The following is a 21,246-nucleotide window of genomic DNA, read 5'->3' as shown; positions in this document are numbered from 1 at the left end:
GTTAATTAAATTCATTATTCGTAAAACCTATTAATCGTTAATCTCATTATTCGTTAAATTAATTATTCGTAAAATATATTATTCGTTACTCTTATTATTCGTTAAACTTATTATTCTTTAATCTAATCATTAGTTAAATTTATCGTTTGTTAATCTAATCATTCATTAAACTCGATATTCATAATATTTTGTAAAATCTTGTATATTCGCGTAAATATAATCTCTGTTTCGTAAAACGATGGCTAATTCAAACGAAGAATCGTTACGCGCCTTAAATTCTAATGTTAACCCGACATACATTATAGATGATAGTTAATGGTATAAATATGATTATTATAGAATAAAGTTCACTAGCAATAAACAATTTCACTGCACAATAATAAGTTCTTACAACAGATTTATATTATAATAACAATGACTACTTAGTCACTAAATGAATATAATAATAATTCACAAGGTGATTATATGACTATTACGGAATTTGACAAACAGTCGTGACGATTAGATACTCGAGATGCTAATGACAATAATCTTAGGTTCAATGACGAATACACAGTCAACAAGATAGCAAATGCACTTCCTTACTTGTCGAAAGTCCAGGTCGAACTAAACCCATGTACTTTACTATGTATCTTTCTGCACATACAACTATGTCTTTTAAGGAGAGCTATACAACTACGTCACACCTCTTTTAGGTAAAAATTACGTTTTTAAAGCTACGTTTAGCGACCTTCACCTGTCACTTCGAGCCTAAGCCTCTTGTCACAAATCTCGGGCAAACATAATCGAATTAAATGATAAACAACTACTTCTAAGTTTGATTATTTAAGTAGAGCTATAATAAAAAGTCTGGACTAAAGTATTGGGGATTTTTCCAAAATTTCCAAAAGAAAGGCTCCGATGTTCTTTCATCTCTGACATATATAATATAATTACTATAGTTAATAATTATAATATAATTAATATATATAATAGTGTGTATAATATATACATGTAAATTCTATGAAATTCAAACTACACGCCAATCGACATTTTTACTTTTGTTTGGTTTTACCGGTCGTCATTTGCTGAATAGAATAAATCACGAGAGAAGAACGGTAATTTAGGACTTAGAAAATCGATTCTCCATTTTCCAAGTAAAACTCGTAGTAGATTTGTTATTAACTATTACTGTATTTAATTTAATTATTCCTAAAATAAACTCGATTTTCCAGAATCGATCGTCTGATTTACCCTAAGGATTTACCTTATTACGTATATACAGGGTGGTTGGTAACTGATGGTGGTGGTAAGGGGGTGATTCTACGCGAAAAAAGAAGTCGAAAATATAGAGTAAAAATTTAAAAATTTTTAAATTTAAAAAATTCAAAAGATAACGTCAATCGAGACAACGATCTACAGTGAGATCCGTTATAACGAGACGCGATAAAGTGCACGCGTACCGAGCGAAAATTCAAAGTCGATTTTCTCGAAAACAAAGCCTCAAACGAAAAGTTTTTATTCTATATTTTCGACTTCTTTTTTCGCGTAGAATCGCCCCCTCTCCGCTTGTACCACCAGTTATCAACCACCTGGATATATGTAAATTCTATGGAATTCAAGCTATGGAATTCAATCGACATTTTTACTTTTGTTTGGTTTTACCAGTCGTTAATTGCTGAATAGAATAAATCACGAGAGAAGAACGGTAATTTAGGACTTAGAAAATCGATTCTCCATTTTCCAAGTAAAACTCGTAGTAGATTTGTTATTAACTGTTAGTGTATTTAATTTAATTATTCCTAAAATAAACTCGATTTTCCAGAATCGATCGTCTGATTTACCCTAAGGATTTACCTTATTACATATATAACATAATATCTCATTAGCATGATCACGCGTTTCCCTTCAGACTCTCCATATAAATTTTATTACGCGTGGCTTATACCTCGTCCGCGATTCCATTCACTACCATGATCGAGCCAGAGACTGGCAAACGAACAAAAATATAACTTGACGCACTAATCTTCAAAAATATCTCGGTATCTACAAAATTAATTTCTCCGGTTGTACAGCCGGCGTGAAACGAAACCATAGCCGAGAAACAATTCGCCGAGATTCCCCCCATGAACGCATTAGCTGTGTCGTTTCCCGTGAATATTGCAAGCATCGAATTGACGTTGGCGAAATCACGTTTTAACGCAGCATGCGCTCGTCCTGTGCGTTCTGAATTTAATACGAGGGTCGTTCTAAGTATGGTAGCTTCCTCTCTTCGAAGCAGACAGGATTGGAAATTCCAAGCGGCCGGAGGAAGACGAAGCAAGTGCCAGGAGACTTCCGTTTGCCAACCGCGAACCCGTTAGCTCGGCTACTCCTTCGAGAATAGAATCCAATTTAAACATGGCACGATTCCCAAGTCATGACACCGACTCGGCCTAACTGGCGCATACTCGCCAGCTCTACTTCTGCGCCCGAAATGTAACAGCAAGATATACGCCACGAAATTCGGGCTTGTAAGTGTCAAGGGCTGGCACGTGAACGAAAAGCAAATATTACCGCCAGTGACCTCGTTTCACGCAAACGTCCTTCTCTTTTACTTTACAAATACGTCTTACAACTGTTACTCGTCCTCTACACGAGTTTCACGAGGATAACAAAATTGACGATCTTTCGTGTTGAACAAATATCGCCAATGATGCGCTTCCTATCACAGACGTTTGAGAGCTACGTCACGGAAATCCTATGCTCGTGACGCGAATATTTTTGCATGCAACGTAATGATACGATATTCTTATCTAATGCAAAAATTGTAAAAATTTTCACGCCGTGAACTTGGAAGTTCCGCGACGTGCGTTTACAAGCATTCTGATGCAGGAGATCGCATTGTTAATGTTCGTTGAGGTTCTAAAATGGTGAAAAGGAAGCAACGATTGGGATAATTCTTTTTATACAAATTCATCATAATCCTGTTGCTTTGAATTGTTTTAGAACTCAGCTGGTTTTATTATACGTGTTAGTTTATTAAACAGACGAGTGATAAAATTGTAACAGTCGGTGTATGTTAAAATCACTTCAATTCATCATAATCCTGTTGCTTTGAATTGTTTTACGACTCAGCTGGTTTTATTATACGTGTTAGTTTATTAAACAGACGAGTGATAAAATTGTAATAGTCGGTGTATGTTAAAATCACTTTAAATACAAGTACAAAGATACCGTATGCAGGTCGTTATAGTTGCTCGCTCAATGTTACTGTTCAACTCTATGCTCGCTATTCGACTGTACGACTCGCTATAATGATTCGCTATAATGATTCGCTATAATGATTCGCTATAATGATTCGCTATATTGCTCCGCTATACTTTGATTGTCCTAGAGAGCACGTTCGTCTATTTGTAGCAACTCCGGTTGACGATTACAAATAACAGCGTTAATATTTTGTTTGGAGTTCGTTTACCTTTCAAGAAAAAGTAATGTTGACACTCCAAAGCACAACAATATGAGTCACTCCCGATTCGAATCTTCCGTTGACTCGTGTGCCGCTACAGGGCCAGTCGTGTTTTCTTAAATAAATTTCCTGTATCGTATGAAGTGTTCCATTACGATGATACATAGGAAAATATAAAAATATAATTGAGGATCGATATTCTATTCATCTACCTCGTTTTCTGGCTGACTTTGACTAATTTGTCACGACAAAATGATATAAAGGGTAGAAGACCCGGACCATCCAAGAACTTGAAAAATGTGACGTAAAAGAGAATAATTTGCGTCGGGAAAAATGTTAACAATTTTTCGAGAAAGAAATTAAAAAATCAGCGAGTACATAAAATGTTCTTAAAAAATGAAGGATAATAAATTATTAATTATTACGTGACATAGGAGCCATTTGTTCACTCTAAAATATACATTTAAATATTGTAAAACTTCAAAGCAAAAGTATGTATTTCGCGAAGATAAAAATGAAACATGTAATTAATCCTTGGAAGATAGGAACGACATATGTAATTAATTCCTAAAAGATAAGAATGACATATGTAATTAATTCTTGGAAGATAAAATTGCTTTTGAGATTTATTGATCGCCTGCATTGTTAGACTTTATTTCTCCATGGCATACTAAAATGCTAAATTGGCCATTTTCAGTATAATTGAGTCTAATTTGGTAAATAGAAATACGTTTTATAATGTTTTATGGTATCGTTGTTACAAGTATGGTTTTAAGTGGTTCCATATTTTCTACCCTAACATTTATTTCCACTTATGAGCTGCTCAATTCTATACACACTGTACACGGCCAACATACCAACAACTACCAATAGCAAAATACTGACATTTGCGGACGACATAGCTGTACCAGTCAGGCACACTAACCCTGCAACAGCAGTCACATTACTACAAGAAGATATCATAAAAATAGAAAAGTGGCTTCAAGTTAAACAAATCAAAGCAAACCTCGATAAATGCAACCACATTAAATTCACACTGTGAAAACAGATACCACCAAACATTATACTGAACGGCGCGCACATAATACAAACAAGGCAAGTCAAATACCTAGGACTCCACTTAGATACACGATTCACATGGAAACAGCATATTAAATCTATAATAGACAAAATACAGACAACAAGGAGACAAATGTATTGGTTAACAAGTCGAAAATCCAAACTAAGCATAGAAAACAAACTAAAAATATATAAAGCGATCATAAAACCAATTTGGACGTACGGAATACCACTTTGGGGAACAGCAGAAAATGAGCCATATAAGCAAAATAGAGACAATCCAAGCTAAAATTCTTAGATCAATTGTAAACGCCCCATGGTACGTTAGAAACGAGGACATACGGAAAGACCTTGGAATACCAACGGTCAAGGAAGAGATTAGCAGATTCGCAAGAAGGTACAGAGAAAGAATAGCAACGATAGGAAACGATCAACACAAGTATAGAAAGAAGACTAAAAAGGAAGCCACCCACATGATAATCAACTAATAAATGATAATCAAACTAAAAAATTCTATCAAATGTCCAAATTGGACAAATTGTAAATGTGAAATATTAAATAAAAAAAAAAACTTATGAGCTGCTGGATAATAGCTACGTTTTTCACCCTGACGTTAATATGTGTAATAAGTATACCATCCTGTAACAAAGAGATATAGAAACATATTCAATACGTATCAGAAGTAATATTTATTTATTTCATTCACATATATTGTAATTTTAAGTAGGAGCAATGAGCACTTATTAATAAAACAAAATATAATACCAAAAAGGAATTGCGATAAAACAGATCAAAACGATGAAACAAATAAATGGAATTAAATGGTAGTGCAAGCATAATTAAACTTAACTTCTTTGTTCCATTTTGGTGAACTGAAAAAGTTGCATAGCACAAAATATGGTAATAAGTATAATCATTAAACAACACAAGAGAATCATATGAGAAACCTTATTTTTCATTTTACATTGACACGTGTATAACAAACAAATCATACCATGTACACAGATAACAGGTAATCTCCATTTTCGATCATTTCATATTAAAATTCACTTATTTAATCGTAAAATATAATGAAAATGAAAAAAACCAATGAAAATGTACTTGTCGGAATTTTCTCCTCTGATCTCCGATTGCTGTCACAAGCTGACAACAGACAATCTCTTTGATTTAAAGAGGCGAGAATATAATATCTCAAGATTCTATAAAAATAGATACAATTTCAAGCGTTCAATATTCAATAAAAAGCAATTCAAATAAAAGTCAATTTCTAATTGAGCGAAATCGTTAGCGTAAAATTCAATTGGCTGGATAAAATATGTTTTATGAATATTTCACGACACAATGGAAGACGAATGTAACAAAGAAGAATTTCAACGAATGGTTTGCTCGAGAGAACGGGAAACTTTTTGCCATTTAATGGCCATAGACACGTAATATAACGATAAAACTTTATTTCGCGATCATCGACAATTACACGAATTTTCCTTAAGGACAGGAAACTCGGCGAATTCTAAATTGCACGTCGAACGTTGCCGCGAATTCTAGCGCAGTTAATGACGATGACTTTCTGATCGTTGAAAAGACACAAAGACGTACGCTCGTTGAGGTTGAAGAGGTGCACGGGCCAACGTACCTCTAAAAACGACACGGAGGGAAGTTCTATTCATCGAGAAATTGGAGAGCAGTCTAGTAGCGAAGGCTTAACGAATTCCAGCTTTCTATAAATATTTAGCTTCAGATGTTGCTTTGGTTTTAGTTTGACCGTTTCACGATGCTCGCTCACTGCTACGATCTTTAGGACGAGAGGATTTATTCGAAATTCTTCGCGTTCAAGATGATTACACTCCTTCTCGTTATATATAATTTGAAGAGAAACGATGAGTCAAATTAGAAATGAAACAGAATTCTTAATTAACTCTGGTTCTGACGTTGTTGAAAAATATTTCGAGAAGAATTACATTACAATTACAGAGGACACACGAGGCGCGAATCGAGACGTAAATGAAATCGTGCAAATATACGATGCATCAAATATAACTTTTGCTTCTAATATAATTTTCATAAATATTTGACAAATAATATTTCTACGTGAAATATTCTTCTATCGTTATTTTTAAATAGATTTTAATATACTATGATAAATTACTATTTAATCTGTTTATAATTTATTTAATTTATTCAATTTATTTACGAAAAACTATGCAAGTTCATATTTTTATGAGGAAGAAGGAAATGAAACCTAAGCAGAAGTTAAGTTAAATATTCTGGATATTTTTACATTTCCAAGTTTGCTATTACTACACGAAAATCTACTAATAACCATCGCTAATATCGCAACTAATATGCCACTTAATGAACGTAAATTGATGAATAATATTGAACACGATGTACGTAAATCTTTGAACGCAACAGTTTTGTTACAAGTCGAGTCCGCGTGTCAGAATCACAAGAAGTTTGCCGATTTAATTAAGAAAATAGCGTGCCTGGCGTTTTAAATCGAACAGTCGAACGAAAAACTAATAAGAAGGTGATACGTAGGAATTTGCATAAAACTCGACGGAAGCGACATCATGGAATAATAATCGAATTTAATTTCCACGTAACGCAGAAACGCGAGGAAAATGATTGGAAGGAAGTGGAAGCTAGCCAGTGGAAAATAACATCGTTCCGCATAAAATCCGTGATTACTCTGATGCGCTTTCGCTCTATCGTAAAATTGAACGAGAGAATATCGCGCTTTCTTTCTTTCGTCAATTCAGTCGCGTCACAGCATCGTTTAATTGCATCTAGTTCCCCTTCATTTGGATATTACTCTTCCTACAGTAAAATAAAATGCGTTTCTCGTTTTTTCAATTTACCTACTGACAGTTATTAATTATTAGCAATTACAGTTGTATACAATTGTATTTCATCTCGTTGGCCTACGACATAGACAATATTATGTTGGACTAGCACGCTACATATTTACCTTTGCTATCATAAATATGTACAACGTTTAGCAATGTGTAAGTTATTAAACGACTACAGTTGTATGCAATTGTATTTCATCTCGTTGGCTTACGATATAGACAATATTATGTTAGACTAGCACGCTGCATATTTACCTTTGCTATCATAAATGTGTACAACTTTTAGCAATGTGTGAGTTATTAAACGACTACAGTTGTATGCAATTGTATTTCATCTCGTTGGCTTACGATATAGACAATATTATATTGGACTAGTGTTTACTGTTTACTTTTGCTCATACATATGTACGAAGCTTACGTTGTATTAGTAGAAGTGTTGGTATACCTATAACTAGACTGCGGGTGTTTATGAAAACTCAGTTTTGATATAAATACGAATAAAAAAATGGAACTTAATACTTTGACTGCCACGTTGGTCATATATAACCGGGGCCACGGTTTTTCCTGTGACGCCACGGTGGACATTGATGACCGCTTGAACTTCTTACGATTATAAAAATTGTATGAAAATTGACAGTTAGGTCATTTTTAATATAACCGATAAGTAGAAGACACTTTGAAATAGAAAGTGAACAATTGAACAATTAAACATTTTTATATATATATTATAAACATATTAGAACATCAAAAAAAGAGTGAGAACAAATCTTGCATCTAACGGTGCACTGTGTTTACATGCATACCTTTGAGGGGTAATCTACGAATATTATTATAAACACACCTTAGAAAATAATCGTAAATGCTATTTTATAGTCATATAATTGAGGTAGAAGTGTGCACATACCTTACTATTATATGTAGAATGAGCGAATACTGTTTACTAATATCTTCCACACGTTTCAACGATATATTCCCGTAAATGCTATTTTATAGTCATATAATTGAGGTAGAAGTGTGCACATACCTTACTATTATATGTAGAATGAGCGAATACTGTTTACTAATATCTTCCACACGTTTCAACGATATATTCCGGACGTTTTGCTTGCGACGAAATAACGAATGCGAATGGCTTGTTGAAATAAACTGTTGTTATTTCTGTATTCAGAGGTAGGATCATATTAACTGTTATTTTATTCTTTGGATAAATCTATCACACCGTTCTGAGCCGAAAAAACTTTATTGTACTTTCTTACATGGACTAGGGATAAAAACAAAAGAACATCTAAAACCTATCGATTAAATCTATCTATTGTATCTAGAACTATTTTCTAGTTACTATTTATTGTAACTAGCGCATCTGCATATATATGGCGAGCGCGAACTCACGTTGTCATTTTCAACATAAACGAAGCCTTGTTATAATATGTCGCTATCAACTGTTAGCAAGCCGTCACCCGTGACCACCAATAAAATAAACAGTCCATTGAGGAAGAATGTTGTCTTACATCATCAATTTATTATTATTTTGCCATTATATGCTTTGAATAATAAAAATACTCCCCTGGCGTCCTGAGCGAAACATGTGATTTTGGCATGGCAGTCAAAGTGTTAAATTGAGATTTCGTTTATTTTCCAAATATTATAACAGATGCTTTACTTCGCACGTTTCATATATTTTCGTGTATTATATGAATTGCGTGCATTTCTGCATCTTCAAATTTACCATAAATGAATAAATATCCGCAGTCTACTTGTAACGCGTGTCAGGCGTAGTGAATGACGTTTCTCTGCGATTAGATTAGTTTAAAGCTAGAACTTTAGGGACGCGTCTGTTAGAAACAGAGAGAAACGTTTTATTCCTTTCTTCTTACATAGGATCCTCATCAAGTTGCTTGGAATCTTCAGTTGTCGTCGTTCGTTAAAATGTATTCTGTTCGAGATTATAACTTTAGAGCTATCTGCCATTATAAATATGAATTAAGTTAAGTAATGCACATAAATGTATGAAGATAAATACTATGTATTTTGCTTCTCTTAAACAGTTCTATGTTTTGAGAGAAAAGAAACACGATACTTTATATTTAATCTCGTCTAAAATACAACTTTTGAAGGCAAAATTTAACATTCCTGCGATTCTGGAATTTTTATATTCCGATGTTACTTTCATTTTGGGTAACGAGGAAGATTAATGTTTTAGAAGAACGTTTAACATGGAACTGAAATGAGAAATCACGCAGACTAGCAACAACTTTTTCGTATATCGCTCAAACTTGAAGTTTGAAGATTATTAACGTTAGAAAAATACAATTAGATGGAAAATGATGATTGGAAGAAAAAAATGCAGTTTATTAGAAGGATTAAATACATCGGAAGCAAAATTACAAACAATTATGGTTTCTATTTATTTTATTTTTGATTATTATAATTACCATGTACTGGAACTTTAAATTCAGAAATTCTAATGTAGAAAAGATGTTCGATAAAGAATCGCGATCGAATATATTTACACGCGATTTTACAAGAAAATTAGATTCGTGTCGATAATTGTGTTCATTAGCTGTATATGAATAATCGATAATAATATTACGTTAAATGTGTGCTGGGAAAGTTCATAATAATATCAGGCACGATAATTCTATTGACCTAATACAATTAGACCACGAGTCAACGACGCGGTGAATTCGCGGATTTTTGCTTCAGCTCGAAATTGCACGGCCCAAGGTAACTTACGATACTCAATTGCATCGCAATTGGTTGCCCGCCAAATTAATTTTGGTCGTGCGTGTTATTGTATATTCTTCTCTCTCTCTCTCTCTCATTTTAATAATATTTAACGAGCAATCTTCTCCTTCTAATTTTAGATCATTCCCAAAGTTACTTATACTATAATTTTATTATTTCGTTTCTTTATTATAAAATCGTATATCATATAATATACAGGGTAGTTGGTAACTGGCGGTACAAGAGGTGGTACAAGCGGAAAGGGGGTGATTCTACGTGAAAAAAGAAGTCGAAAGTATAGAATAAAAATTTTTCGTTTGAGGCTTTGTTTTCGAGAAAATCGATTTTGTCTCGATGGAAAAATTTAAAAAAAAAAGGATATAAAAAAAAATTTTTATTCTATATTTTCGACTTCTTTTTTCACGTAGAATCACCCCCTTTCCGCTTGTACCACCAGTTACCAACCACCCTGTATACAATATAATATAATATCATCATAATATTAATGAGATAAAAAGAAATAAAAAACTAAACATTGTTACAATATAATTGTAATATTAACACTAGAACTACCGACAGTTAAAACGAAGCTATTTCTATCAAAACCAGTTAAAATGTTTTTAAAAAATACGTAATAATAGAATATTTTTATATTTATTGATTTATTACTTTATTACAAAAGGATATCATATATTCTTACAAATGTTATGTAGTACATTCTGGTTATACCAATTGAATTATATTTGGTTTATACCAATCATTTTGACCGGTATTGGCATAAGTAGCCTTGATACGGAATTATTTTGAATTTGAATGCATAAAAACAAAATAAAATTCGTTATATTATTCCTTTAGTTATCACTACGAAAGTCATTACATCATTGCGGAAAAAGACATGAAGTAGGAATTCTAAACTAAAATTGTAAAACCAGTCATTTTCACTGGTGTGGTAGTTTCAGTATTAATGTAATATTTTCTTAACACTAGAATAACCACACCAGTCAAATTGACTAGTTCTACAATTTTATAAATTGTGTCAATCTTCGTTTAGAAATTATGGTCCCAGATGGATTAATAATACCAAAAATGTGCTACACAACATGGAATTGCTTCTGCAAGAAAGTAATAAGTCAATAAATATAAAAATATTCTATTATCGCGTATTTTTTAAAGACCAATCATTTTAGCTGGTTTTGGTAGAAATAGCTTCGTGTTAACTATCGGTAGTTCTAGTGTTAATAAACACAGATTAACAGCGAAATTATGAAGAAAATATATCGATCGATGTAAATAATAAGGAAAAAGTTGCTGATTCGAGAAACAGTTGAGTATGTCGTCTCTTGAAGACGCTCTGCACGGAATAAGATAAAATTAAAAGAGTAAAGCTGCTCTTGGACGACACTATAATACTTGCATTCGATCGATCGTTCAGATAATAGAAGGAATTTACTGTGCGATTTCAGTCGACTTTGACAATTTCTCGGTAATGATGAGGGCGTTCCAAGAGGAGAAAGAGCATTTTCCCTCTACACAGAAAAACGTATCTGAATCTTAAAATATTAGACTCACTGAAATTCTTGTAATCAGACATGGAATGATTTATTTTATGTGTCTTTTACTTTCTAGATATTTCGAGAAATAATGTGATATAGTTTTACATCTCTGCCAACTTTTTAAACAATCGCAATATACGGAAAAGGATTCAAGAGACCAAAATTTCCGATGTTAAAGAAAATTAAAATTATTATAAAACGAGAGGAATTATTTTCTCTCCTTTCGTTTTTGTATTATTTTAATTGAGATCCGCTTTTAGTTTACAGAAAGCATAACGTCGTGTAATTAAAAAATATCAATTTGCTAATATTTATATAAAATGACAAGATGATCCATACGACTAACTACAAACACGTTGTCCAAAAACTTGCACAATTCCTATCGACAGCCATAAGATTGACAGAAGTAAAAGATTGAATTTAATTAGAATATTTCACTTATCTCCATGCAGTTTATTTTCATTTCAATTTGTTCTGTTTCAACGAATCGACCATTGATTCTTCGTACCGACCCATCATGCGTGTTATGACCGTTCGCGGAGAGACGCGATCGCAAGGAAAACGCGTCAGCGAGAGACGTAAATTCTCGCTACGATTCTGATAATCGACGTCGCGAATCAGTCGTTCCCCTGTTTCGATTAGGATAACAGAGGTAATTCAAATGATTGTAACAGTGAATTAACAGGGTTAATATAAGCTTCTATTTTTAACAATATTTAAAATTATAATTAACACGTTACAAATGATTCAACGATGATACAACTAGTTTATTATTATAATTCGACTCGACTTTATGATATTTCTCGATGTATTCGTTTGATTAACCGACCTCGATTTTATTCCTCTAAACCTCTCGACGCATTCGGTTTGAATCCTCATTTGCCACTGACTGCCCTTCAATTTTGTCCTTTGTCTTCTCTGGGAGACGACCCTCACCACGCTCGGGTCTCGCAACCGTTCGCGTCTATGATCATGTATGCCACCTCTTTTGTGCAGATAAAATAACGAATCGAAGGCGAATCGATGTTTCTAGAACTCGCTGCTTGACGACAACTATACGTTTATAACTATTTTTGTGTATATATCTCTGGTCATGTAAAACGATCTATCTGCGTCACTGTAGTACCAAGGGAGACGGTTAGGAACACGGTCTATAGTGAGTCTCGGGGCGTAACAGTATGTATAATCTTTTGTAGCCTATACTTCTTCCTTCAAAATCAATTTTTCTGCAAAATTTAAAAATCAATTAGGTAACGCGAAACTCCCCTGATTATTTTCTAGATCGAAATATTCTTCCCTTTGTATTTCATGCTTGCGTTATAGCTTTCCAATAAAATCTTCAAACTCCTGTATTTGCATAAAACGTCGTCTTGTTCGTAACCATCGAACAGGTTACATTTCAAAATATTTTGGAAAGAACTGAAGTCCATTCAATGAGTCGATGTAAACAAAATATTTACGTGTCGAAGCACACGAGAAAGCTTGACAACTATCGCCAAACGCTGGTCGTTTGTTTACATCGTAGACGGTTTCTCAGTCCCAAAAATCGTACTCAGTTCGCGCGGAAACTGCGATAAGTGTGATATCTAAGAACTGCCACTACGCCCACGTCTCGTTTACATGTCAGCAGGTGCGCAAGCTCATACCTGGTATCTCGACTCGTTAATCAGACCATTGCGAGAAAATACCACGGGCGAGTCCAGGGTAGTCGCGTTTACAGCAGGTTCTGTGTCTTTTTCTTTTTATTTATTTAATTTCTACTTTACAATTTGTTCAGCTGGACATTCGCTAAATTCATCTAATTCACTGTGTATAAAACTGTATAAACTCGCATAGTTTCGCTTCGACGATTGTACAAAGAATGCTCGAATCTACTAGACGTCGCGGTCACCAGACGTTGGAGTCTGCTAGCTCACAACGACGCACAGGGGATGCCCTAATTTATAGCAGGAGTTTACGCTTTCTCTTGCCACAGGTGTGTGACGAAGGCCATGCGACTGTCTCGGGCGTTCGAACTTCACATTCTCTAACACCATACAGACTAATGCTGTGCATGCAGCACCTACTCCTACATATCATACAAGGAGGGATTCGCCTAATTGCGATAAAAGGAGAGGCACTGAAATCCTTACTGGCAGCAACAAATCTATCTGTACGCGATACAAATCCTTGAGTGCACTTGCGATTTGGCTTTGCTACGGATTGCGGACGACTGATGTTTCTGGTCCCGCTGCTTTCCACTACTCGTCCAACGGAAGAAGAATCCTCTCCGTGACAAGAAAAATATATAAGGGATGATGGTTTTCTTTTACAGTGAAAATATGATATCACCGTAACTCAAAATAGATGAGACGATCGAAATGACAAACGTTCCACATGGGAATCCGCTACTATGTAATTGCGGCTGCACTTATTCCCCGAGATTTATCGTATAGCCGACCTAAACCGAACACTGCACGAAATTGTTATCTGGCACGCGGCAATAAACTTTTATAGCCAATTGTTTTTCTTTGGATATGATTTAACGATATACTAATTCTTAGACAAAGGAAGTATCGATTTTAAGCATTTGCCTGTATTTGCTTGGTGAATGGTGTTTGACGAGTGTGATGGTGGATTCATAACACGACACCGGTTTTGTGAAACGCTGTGGAAATTTATATGAAAAACGTGGCAGTCGCGTCTTTGAATATCAAGCGTCGTGTCGCTGTACTTTCTTATTTTGCTGGTGGAATTCGCGGAGGAAATCGAGGTCGCAATATTTTTAAATCATTGACGACCAAGCGATGAAATAACTTGTGAAACGTAGATAAACGTAACGCTATTAAGAAACGTAAATGAAGCAAGTGCAAATACAAAGAACGTATCGGAATAATTATAATTATAAAATACCATTAGACAAATTGGAAATACAAAATCACTCTTTGTAATTTGAAGAAGATATAGTTCACCGTGATACTACAAATGCTTTAATTTCTTCAAAATTCGTAAAATTGTAGGACCTGAGTGGAAAAGAAGTAGCAGAACAAAAATAGAACAAAATATTCAAAAAATTCTTGCGTGTATGTGAAACTGTTTTGTAACACAGATTTAATAGAATTCAATAAAATGAATCGATCAGAACGAAGCTGCAATGAAATGTTGCGTTAACGCGACGTTGGACTTTATGGATTAATGCAGAATTAAGTATTCAATACTCAGTACAATGAGATATTTAATAAATGAAATATTTTAGATAGTGCTATATATCGAATTATTTGTTTCGTATATTAAATCTTTCGTCTTAAATTTCAACTTGTAATGTAAAATTAAAACAGTTAAAACATAAAATATGATCCAACATAAAATACATAAAACATGACAGATAAAGAGTAAATAAAAATATGAAAATAATTCGTGTTTAAATTTCAAGCAAATCTACTTTTGCAGAGTTAACATCTTTTTTTGTTGGTTACGCAACATCGTATAATCCGTGATTCCCTTGTAGAAAGAGATAGAAATAAGATTTCTAATTTTCTTCGGATACCTGCAAGCTCGATAGCGTTGCTAGCAGCATGTTTTTTCCTTGAAAAGAGCGTTTCATTCGACGATTCACAACGTGATGTAACTTACCCCATAACTCTGGGATTAGATTTAAGCGGATTTTGCAGAAAGCTAGCCACCAACCGGGAAATCTTTTCAAGGCCTTGGCAAAGCTTCGCAACGATACTCATCTCTAATGTGTAAATATTATCAAGCTTCGCGTCTTTATTATGATAAAACCGTTACGAGCAGATCTTTCTCTAACTGGACAGAAAGTTACGTTTCTCATAACGTTTTTATCCCGTAACTTTTTCGCTACAGTGTCCTTTCGCCAACATGGGACAATTCTTTAACTGCTTTTGTTTATTTATTTATTGCTTATTTATTCTACTTGTTTCTCTGGCAGTGAAAAAGATCATTCGATAGACAGAGAAGAGCTAAAGCGTTTAAAATTGGTAAATTTGATGGAGAAGAAGCTGCAGAAGCTCGTCTTTATGCTTGTATATTGATGAGATTGTTATTAATTAAACCAACGATATTTCAAGCGTGTAAAGAATATGAAGCATCGATCGTGAAAATATCGCAGATACTGTAAAAGGATAAACTTTGACAACGATATACAGCAAACGTTACCACATTGCAAACTGGAATCTTTAATTTTATTTATGACAATTTTAATTATGACAAATTTGATTTATGACAAAGGCATGTCTTCAATATAAATCAATTTTACTTTATATTATTTTATTTGACTTTATTGTTCTTATTTAATTCATAAATATAGAGAAACCTAACAATGTGTAATATTAATACTTTGTTAAAGACTAAGTATACCTAAATTTATAAATTTTATTCATGTTGCATCACATTTTTTGTTTTAACTATTTTAATTTTACGTTATTCATTAGTTAATGTAATGTTGCATTAACAAAATGTAATTATGCTCTCTATATATAATAACAGTAAACCTTATATATAATAATGTATAAAATATATATATAGGAATGTTATATTATTAGTTTGTAGGTAATAGTATGTTTTATACAATATCGTTTGCACTCACATGAAATCGAATACAGTACCCCGTCTCACTACTTCTACGACACAACAACACAACGATCTTCACACGACCGCGATAAATTCAGCTCTGACTCTCTCAACTCTCGTTACAATGTTTTTCATGCACACTTTTCCTAAACATACCTTGGTAACGCTCACAACTCTCTTTGACAATGTCAACTTGACAACGCTAATAAACAATTACGCCACGTCTTTCCCTGATATCACACTATCCCACATATATGATATATAATAACAATAATATTTATAAATAAATGCTAAAACATAATTGACAATATCGTTGGAATCAAATATTTAAAATTATAGCGAGAACAAAGTACAACTTGCAACTAAATCACAATTATTCAACGTTCGACAGATGTGAATTTATAACGAGGATTAGATCCTTAGAAGACTGGAAGATCCTTAAAAGATACAAAGCTAGAACTGATAGAAAAAATTGCTAAAATAAATCTCGTATGTTAATACAAAATTGCAGAACGTGTCTTCTTTTTCTTAAAACATAGCATAAGCAAGTTTTCAACGAATGGCAAAAAGATCCTGGTAATTGACCATAACCGGAAAATCTGCCACAATTAGCAAACTAGGCAGAGGTATTTCAAACCAACTGGCTTATCATGTTAAATGAACCACGCAAATATTAATGCCTTGGCACGTGACTTCACGCCGTGGATTCTCTTTCTTCGTCGCTCTGCCTTGCCCATTGTCTCTATTCAGGCCACACCATCTCTGTCATTTTCACTGACATTCCGGTTCAAGTGGGCAATAATGTCGTTAGCCGAGCTAAGTAAATTTTGTCACCTCGAAGAGTCGTTCCTCTTCGCTAGACACGGTTCAACTAACGGCTGCATAGACTACACATCCATTATGCTTTCAGTGTAAGTAGGAAGAAATACAGCGCAAAATCGTATTGGCGTTGATAAAGTGGCAAAGATAACATAAAATTTTCTTAGCGATTATTAATTAAAACCGTAATTTACCAATTAAAATGTCCAGTTTTCAAGGGTTTGGAATATTCTCTTTTCCGATATTAGCCGAAAATCAATTTTTCACAAAAATCCTGTACCTTACGTCTAGAGCCTCTGCAGTCGAGAAGAAACTTTAGAACACCGCTCTTCGTTCTATTGAAAGAAATCCTAGCGAAATTGTAAGCTCCTAGCACGTCTAATCGAACAGATTGTCAGCAGCTAGGAATAAAGTACGGAATGTTATCCTTTTGTTCATATTGAACGTAAGAACAATTTCGAGCTTTGTCCTGAAAACGTGAACAAGATGAAATTCAAACTTCGAAGCAACTCCGCCATGTACTTCTGTGAATAACGCTTGTTTTTTAATTATTTTTGAGAATCCAGTTTGTAAATTGGAAGAGAAAAAAGATAGATGTAATTTTCAAAAAGATAAAATTGAGAATTATAATTGGACGATTGAAAAATGTAATCGGACGATTCGAGATCTAAATCATTTTGAATAGATCTATGTCAACATGCATACAGTGTGTATTTTATATTTACGGATTGTATAATGTATTTTATAAAGATATTAAAGATATATTACACGGCATCAAGTCTGAATTAGACTAATAAACTAATAGTTGAAGACTAATAGAATCAATGAATTAATTATTAATAGCCGGAGATGTTGTTGAGAATTGTGGATCTTAATCGCCAAAATAAATGTATAGGAACACTTGGGCTACCCTTAGAATTGATATCAAAATAGTTTCAGATTTACTTAGTATGTGATTTACAAGATCTTCGTCGATATACATTTGCACGCGTCTCAGCACTCTCTTTGTCTCGCCATCTTGTATACCACACTACTACCCGAACAGTTGCATTCGAAACGCTGTGCACGCACATACTTCCACACACTCATACTCATATATGCGTGTCACTACTACGCGGCTAATCTAGTCTAGCACACAAAGTTACACATATCTTAATAGATGTATTGTACTTTCGACTCCCTTTGCTCCAGCGAAAATTGATAATTTAAAGCAATGTAATAAAAGTCGAGGAACCATTGGAAAATCTGATTATTTCATGCTTCCTGCAACTAGATATTCATAAACTAAAAATGTATTGCAAGTCACTGAACTTTTACTAAGATTACGGTCATGTGAATTATTCTTAAAATCTTTGAAGCATATTTGGAATATTTTCTTCGGTGTTATATCAATAATTATATCAATAATTCATCATAAATGTATCTGCTATGCTCGAACATGTAATACACTTACGGATTTACGCCGTGTATTAATACGCCATGGAAGTTTCACAATATCGAGAAAATAATACTCGACAGTATTTTAATAAAGTTTGAATAGCTATCGTTTCGATCAATCCGATCTTTCAATAGAGACGTCCAATCGTGAAAACACCTTCAATCAAGAAAAACGCTTTGAGAAGGAATCCACGCATAATCTTTTTCGTAAAATATTCTTCCGATGGATACCTCCCTGATCAAACACTCCGATGGCGAGCAAACCGAGCGATAGGTGGAAAAATAATTTCTTTTTCTCTGAATAAGAATCAATACTTAAGACTAGCACATCGCTTTTTAACTTGTTGAATACGCTTTTGAAAGAAGAATTTCTTCCCCTGAGTAATTAAAACCCCTTCAAAGAGAAATTCTTTTCTTCCTTTCAGGCGAGAGTTTCGTTACCCTTTGTAGATTAGATTAGATTATTGATAGATAAATAAAAAATAGTTTTAGCGTGTAGGCGTACTTCCACGTATTTTCCATAACTTTCTATCGCACGCTGCTACCTTTCGAGAATATCAACTTATACGGTTGACAGATAAAATCAGTTTCGAATATGAAATTCGACATTACTCGGGGTACCAAATATATCACTGTGTCTATAAGTCTCTTCTTTTCTATATTTCTCAATTATTTGTTATAATAGTATGAAACATAATTAATAACATTAAATCGCATATTAAGTTCGTGCTCCTATCTTTAAACGAACGTTTGAGGACCATTGCATTATATCGAAATATAATTGTGTCGAAATAAAATTAAACTCTTACGAAAATATGTATTCATATTTTTGCGTTTTTTGAATTATTTGATTTTATTATTTGGAAGCGACAAAGGCTTCCAAACAGCGATATATTCAACGTTGCAATAATAGTGCAGAAATTTCCCGATACTTTCAAATATCATAAACTCGAACAAAACTGTATTTAATAATGGACATTGAATGTTTTGGATTTTGTATAAAGCTCCGGAGACAAGGAGCTACTGCATAATATTCTCTAAATATAGAAATAGTTGCAACAATAATGCTGCTGTATTATACTACGCCTGGTATCTAAAATTTCATATACAGGGTGTCACATGTAGAATAATCTCCTGCTGATTCTTTACTCGTACCTAGTCGACAATTAGCCAGTTTCAAGAATACTTTCCAATTCTTCAAACTCGACCTTCTCAGAAAGAAAGCATCGTACAAAAACATTTTCTATTAGGTCGTCCGAAATGTTCCTTTCGTTCTATAAGAAAATAATAGATTTTTTTTTTATTTATTTGTTAAAATTACAATCAATTCTCGAGAATTTTCAGTAATTTTTCTGGCGTGGCGCAGTGACATGGCTGATTATTTATAATAAGTTAATACTTATTATAAATAAGTATAATTTATAAGTAAGTGTTAGAAATAAGTGAATATTACTTAATTTAGATAACTAATTGAATCTAGCGTTTAGGTCTAGCGGATAGTGCCTCTTCAGCCTGCGAATTTGGTCCGTCGTATCAAGTAGCCCAGTGATTAGGGGGTTTCGGTGTTTGTTGACTCTTTTGCTATATCTGTCGCTATATTTTGCTATTTCCTCTTTGACTGTGGGTATCTTGAGGTCGCGGTATATTGTTTAAGAAAATAATAGATGTACAACATTTTTCGTTTTATATTATTTTATCGAATTACGTATGATCCATTTTATTCTATCAAGATAAAGATCACAACGTTTGATAGATTAGGTTTCATGTTTGTACAAAGATGCGTTTGTGTAAAAGACGTGTCTGTAAAAAGAAGACACTTTTCGGACAACCTAATACATTTCCACTTTGTTCTTTCACGTAGAATCTACCCTATCGTCGATTGCACCATGATTGCCGGGACACCCTATATAATTTCGAATGAGAAAATACCACGTAATATCCTCTAAATGCAAGAACATTTCGCAACAGCGGAGATTGAACCGAACGATAAGTTTCAATTTAAAGGAAAGTTCGTGGAAACACAATAAGCCGAAACTACGAAATGCTTAGGGAGCCGGAGTCTCTTCGCTCCTCGGCTTTGCTTTCCTCTTCCTTAGAAGCCGATGTCTGTCTGGCTTCTACTCTTTCTCCAAACAGGCTGTTCGAGTGGACAGTGACGTCGTTACTCTCGCTAAGTAAATTTCATCGCGCCGAGCACCACTCTTCGTCGGTTCTCCACTTGTCATGGTTTAGAGACGGAGACGACGGTAGCGCGATAGCATCCTGATGTCAAAACGCGGCGACGGCCGACGAGGCACAAAAGTCGACACAAAGGCGCATTCGCTTCCGTTGGAAACGCGCTGTTCGCGAATCCCCGAAGGGGAAGAGGACAATGAGTGGCATTTGCATTTAGAGAGATCGCGATTCGCGATGCAGCCGTGAATAAAGGAACGATAAAAGGACGATAGCGTAGGCCGAGTACGATTACGGTGCAATTAAAAAGTTGGCCAATACCAGCTGTATAGAAACTTCGCTGTGTAAATGTGTGACTTTCGTTTGAAAACCTGCTAAACTTTGCTCGCAGGAACGCGTTAAGACTCGTCAAATCGTAGCTAAATACGCACCTGTAACGAAGTTTACTGTTCGAGTCTTCGAATTCAGGCCAAATGATAGTCGTATTTTATAAAGAAGAATGAGTTTCTTTTATCGTACGTGGACGTCGTATTTAAGTGTATGTGAAGGTATCGTATTTAACGTCACACCAATCGCCAAGTTATTGGCAACAAAGACTGATATTCTTGAAGTATCGCGTCAATTGTTTTGGTTTCTT

At 34.2% G+C, this 21,246-nt stretch overlaps 1 protein-coding gene and 1 long non-coding RNA gene across 3 annotated transcripts in view; one reads left to right on the top strand and one right to left on the bottom strand.

Moving 5' to 3' along the window:
- LOC117152376 overlaps positions 1-3,540 on the bottom strand; it is an 8,065-nt gene extending 4,525 nt beyond the window's left edge. The window contains exon 1 of the long non-coding RNA XR_004462745.1: positions 3,196-3,540. This is a non-coding gene — a long non-coding RNA (uncharacterized LOC117152376). The remainder of the gene's footprint in view (positions 1-3,195) is intronic.
- Positions 1-21,246, top strand: part of LOC100747382 (acetylcholine receptor subunit alpha-like) — a 109,124-nt gene that overhangs the window by 57,714 nt on the left and 30,164 nt on the right. The gene's annotated exons all lie outside the window — the stretch shown is intronic.

The sequence above is a fragment of the Bombus impatiens genome, unplaced genomic scaffold (assembly GCF_000188095.3).
Source record: "Bombus impatiens unplaced genomic scaffold, BIMP_2.2 scf_1294, whole genome shotgun sequence".
Taxonomy (NCBI): domain Eukaryota; kingdom Metazoa; phylum Arthropoda; class Insecta; order Hymenoptera; family Apidae; genus Bombus; species Bombus impatiens.
Note: the sequence above shows the minus strand (reverse complement) of the source record. Positions and strands in the feature narration are given on the sequence as shown.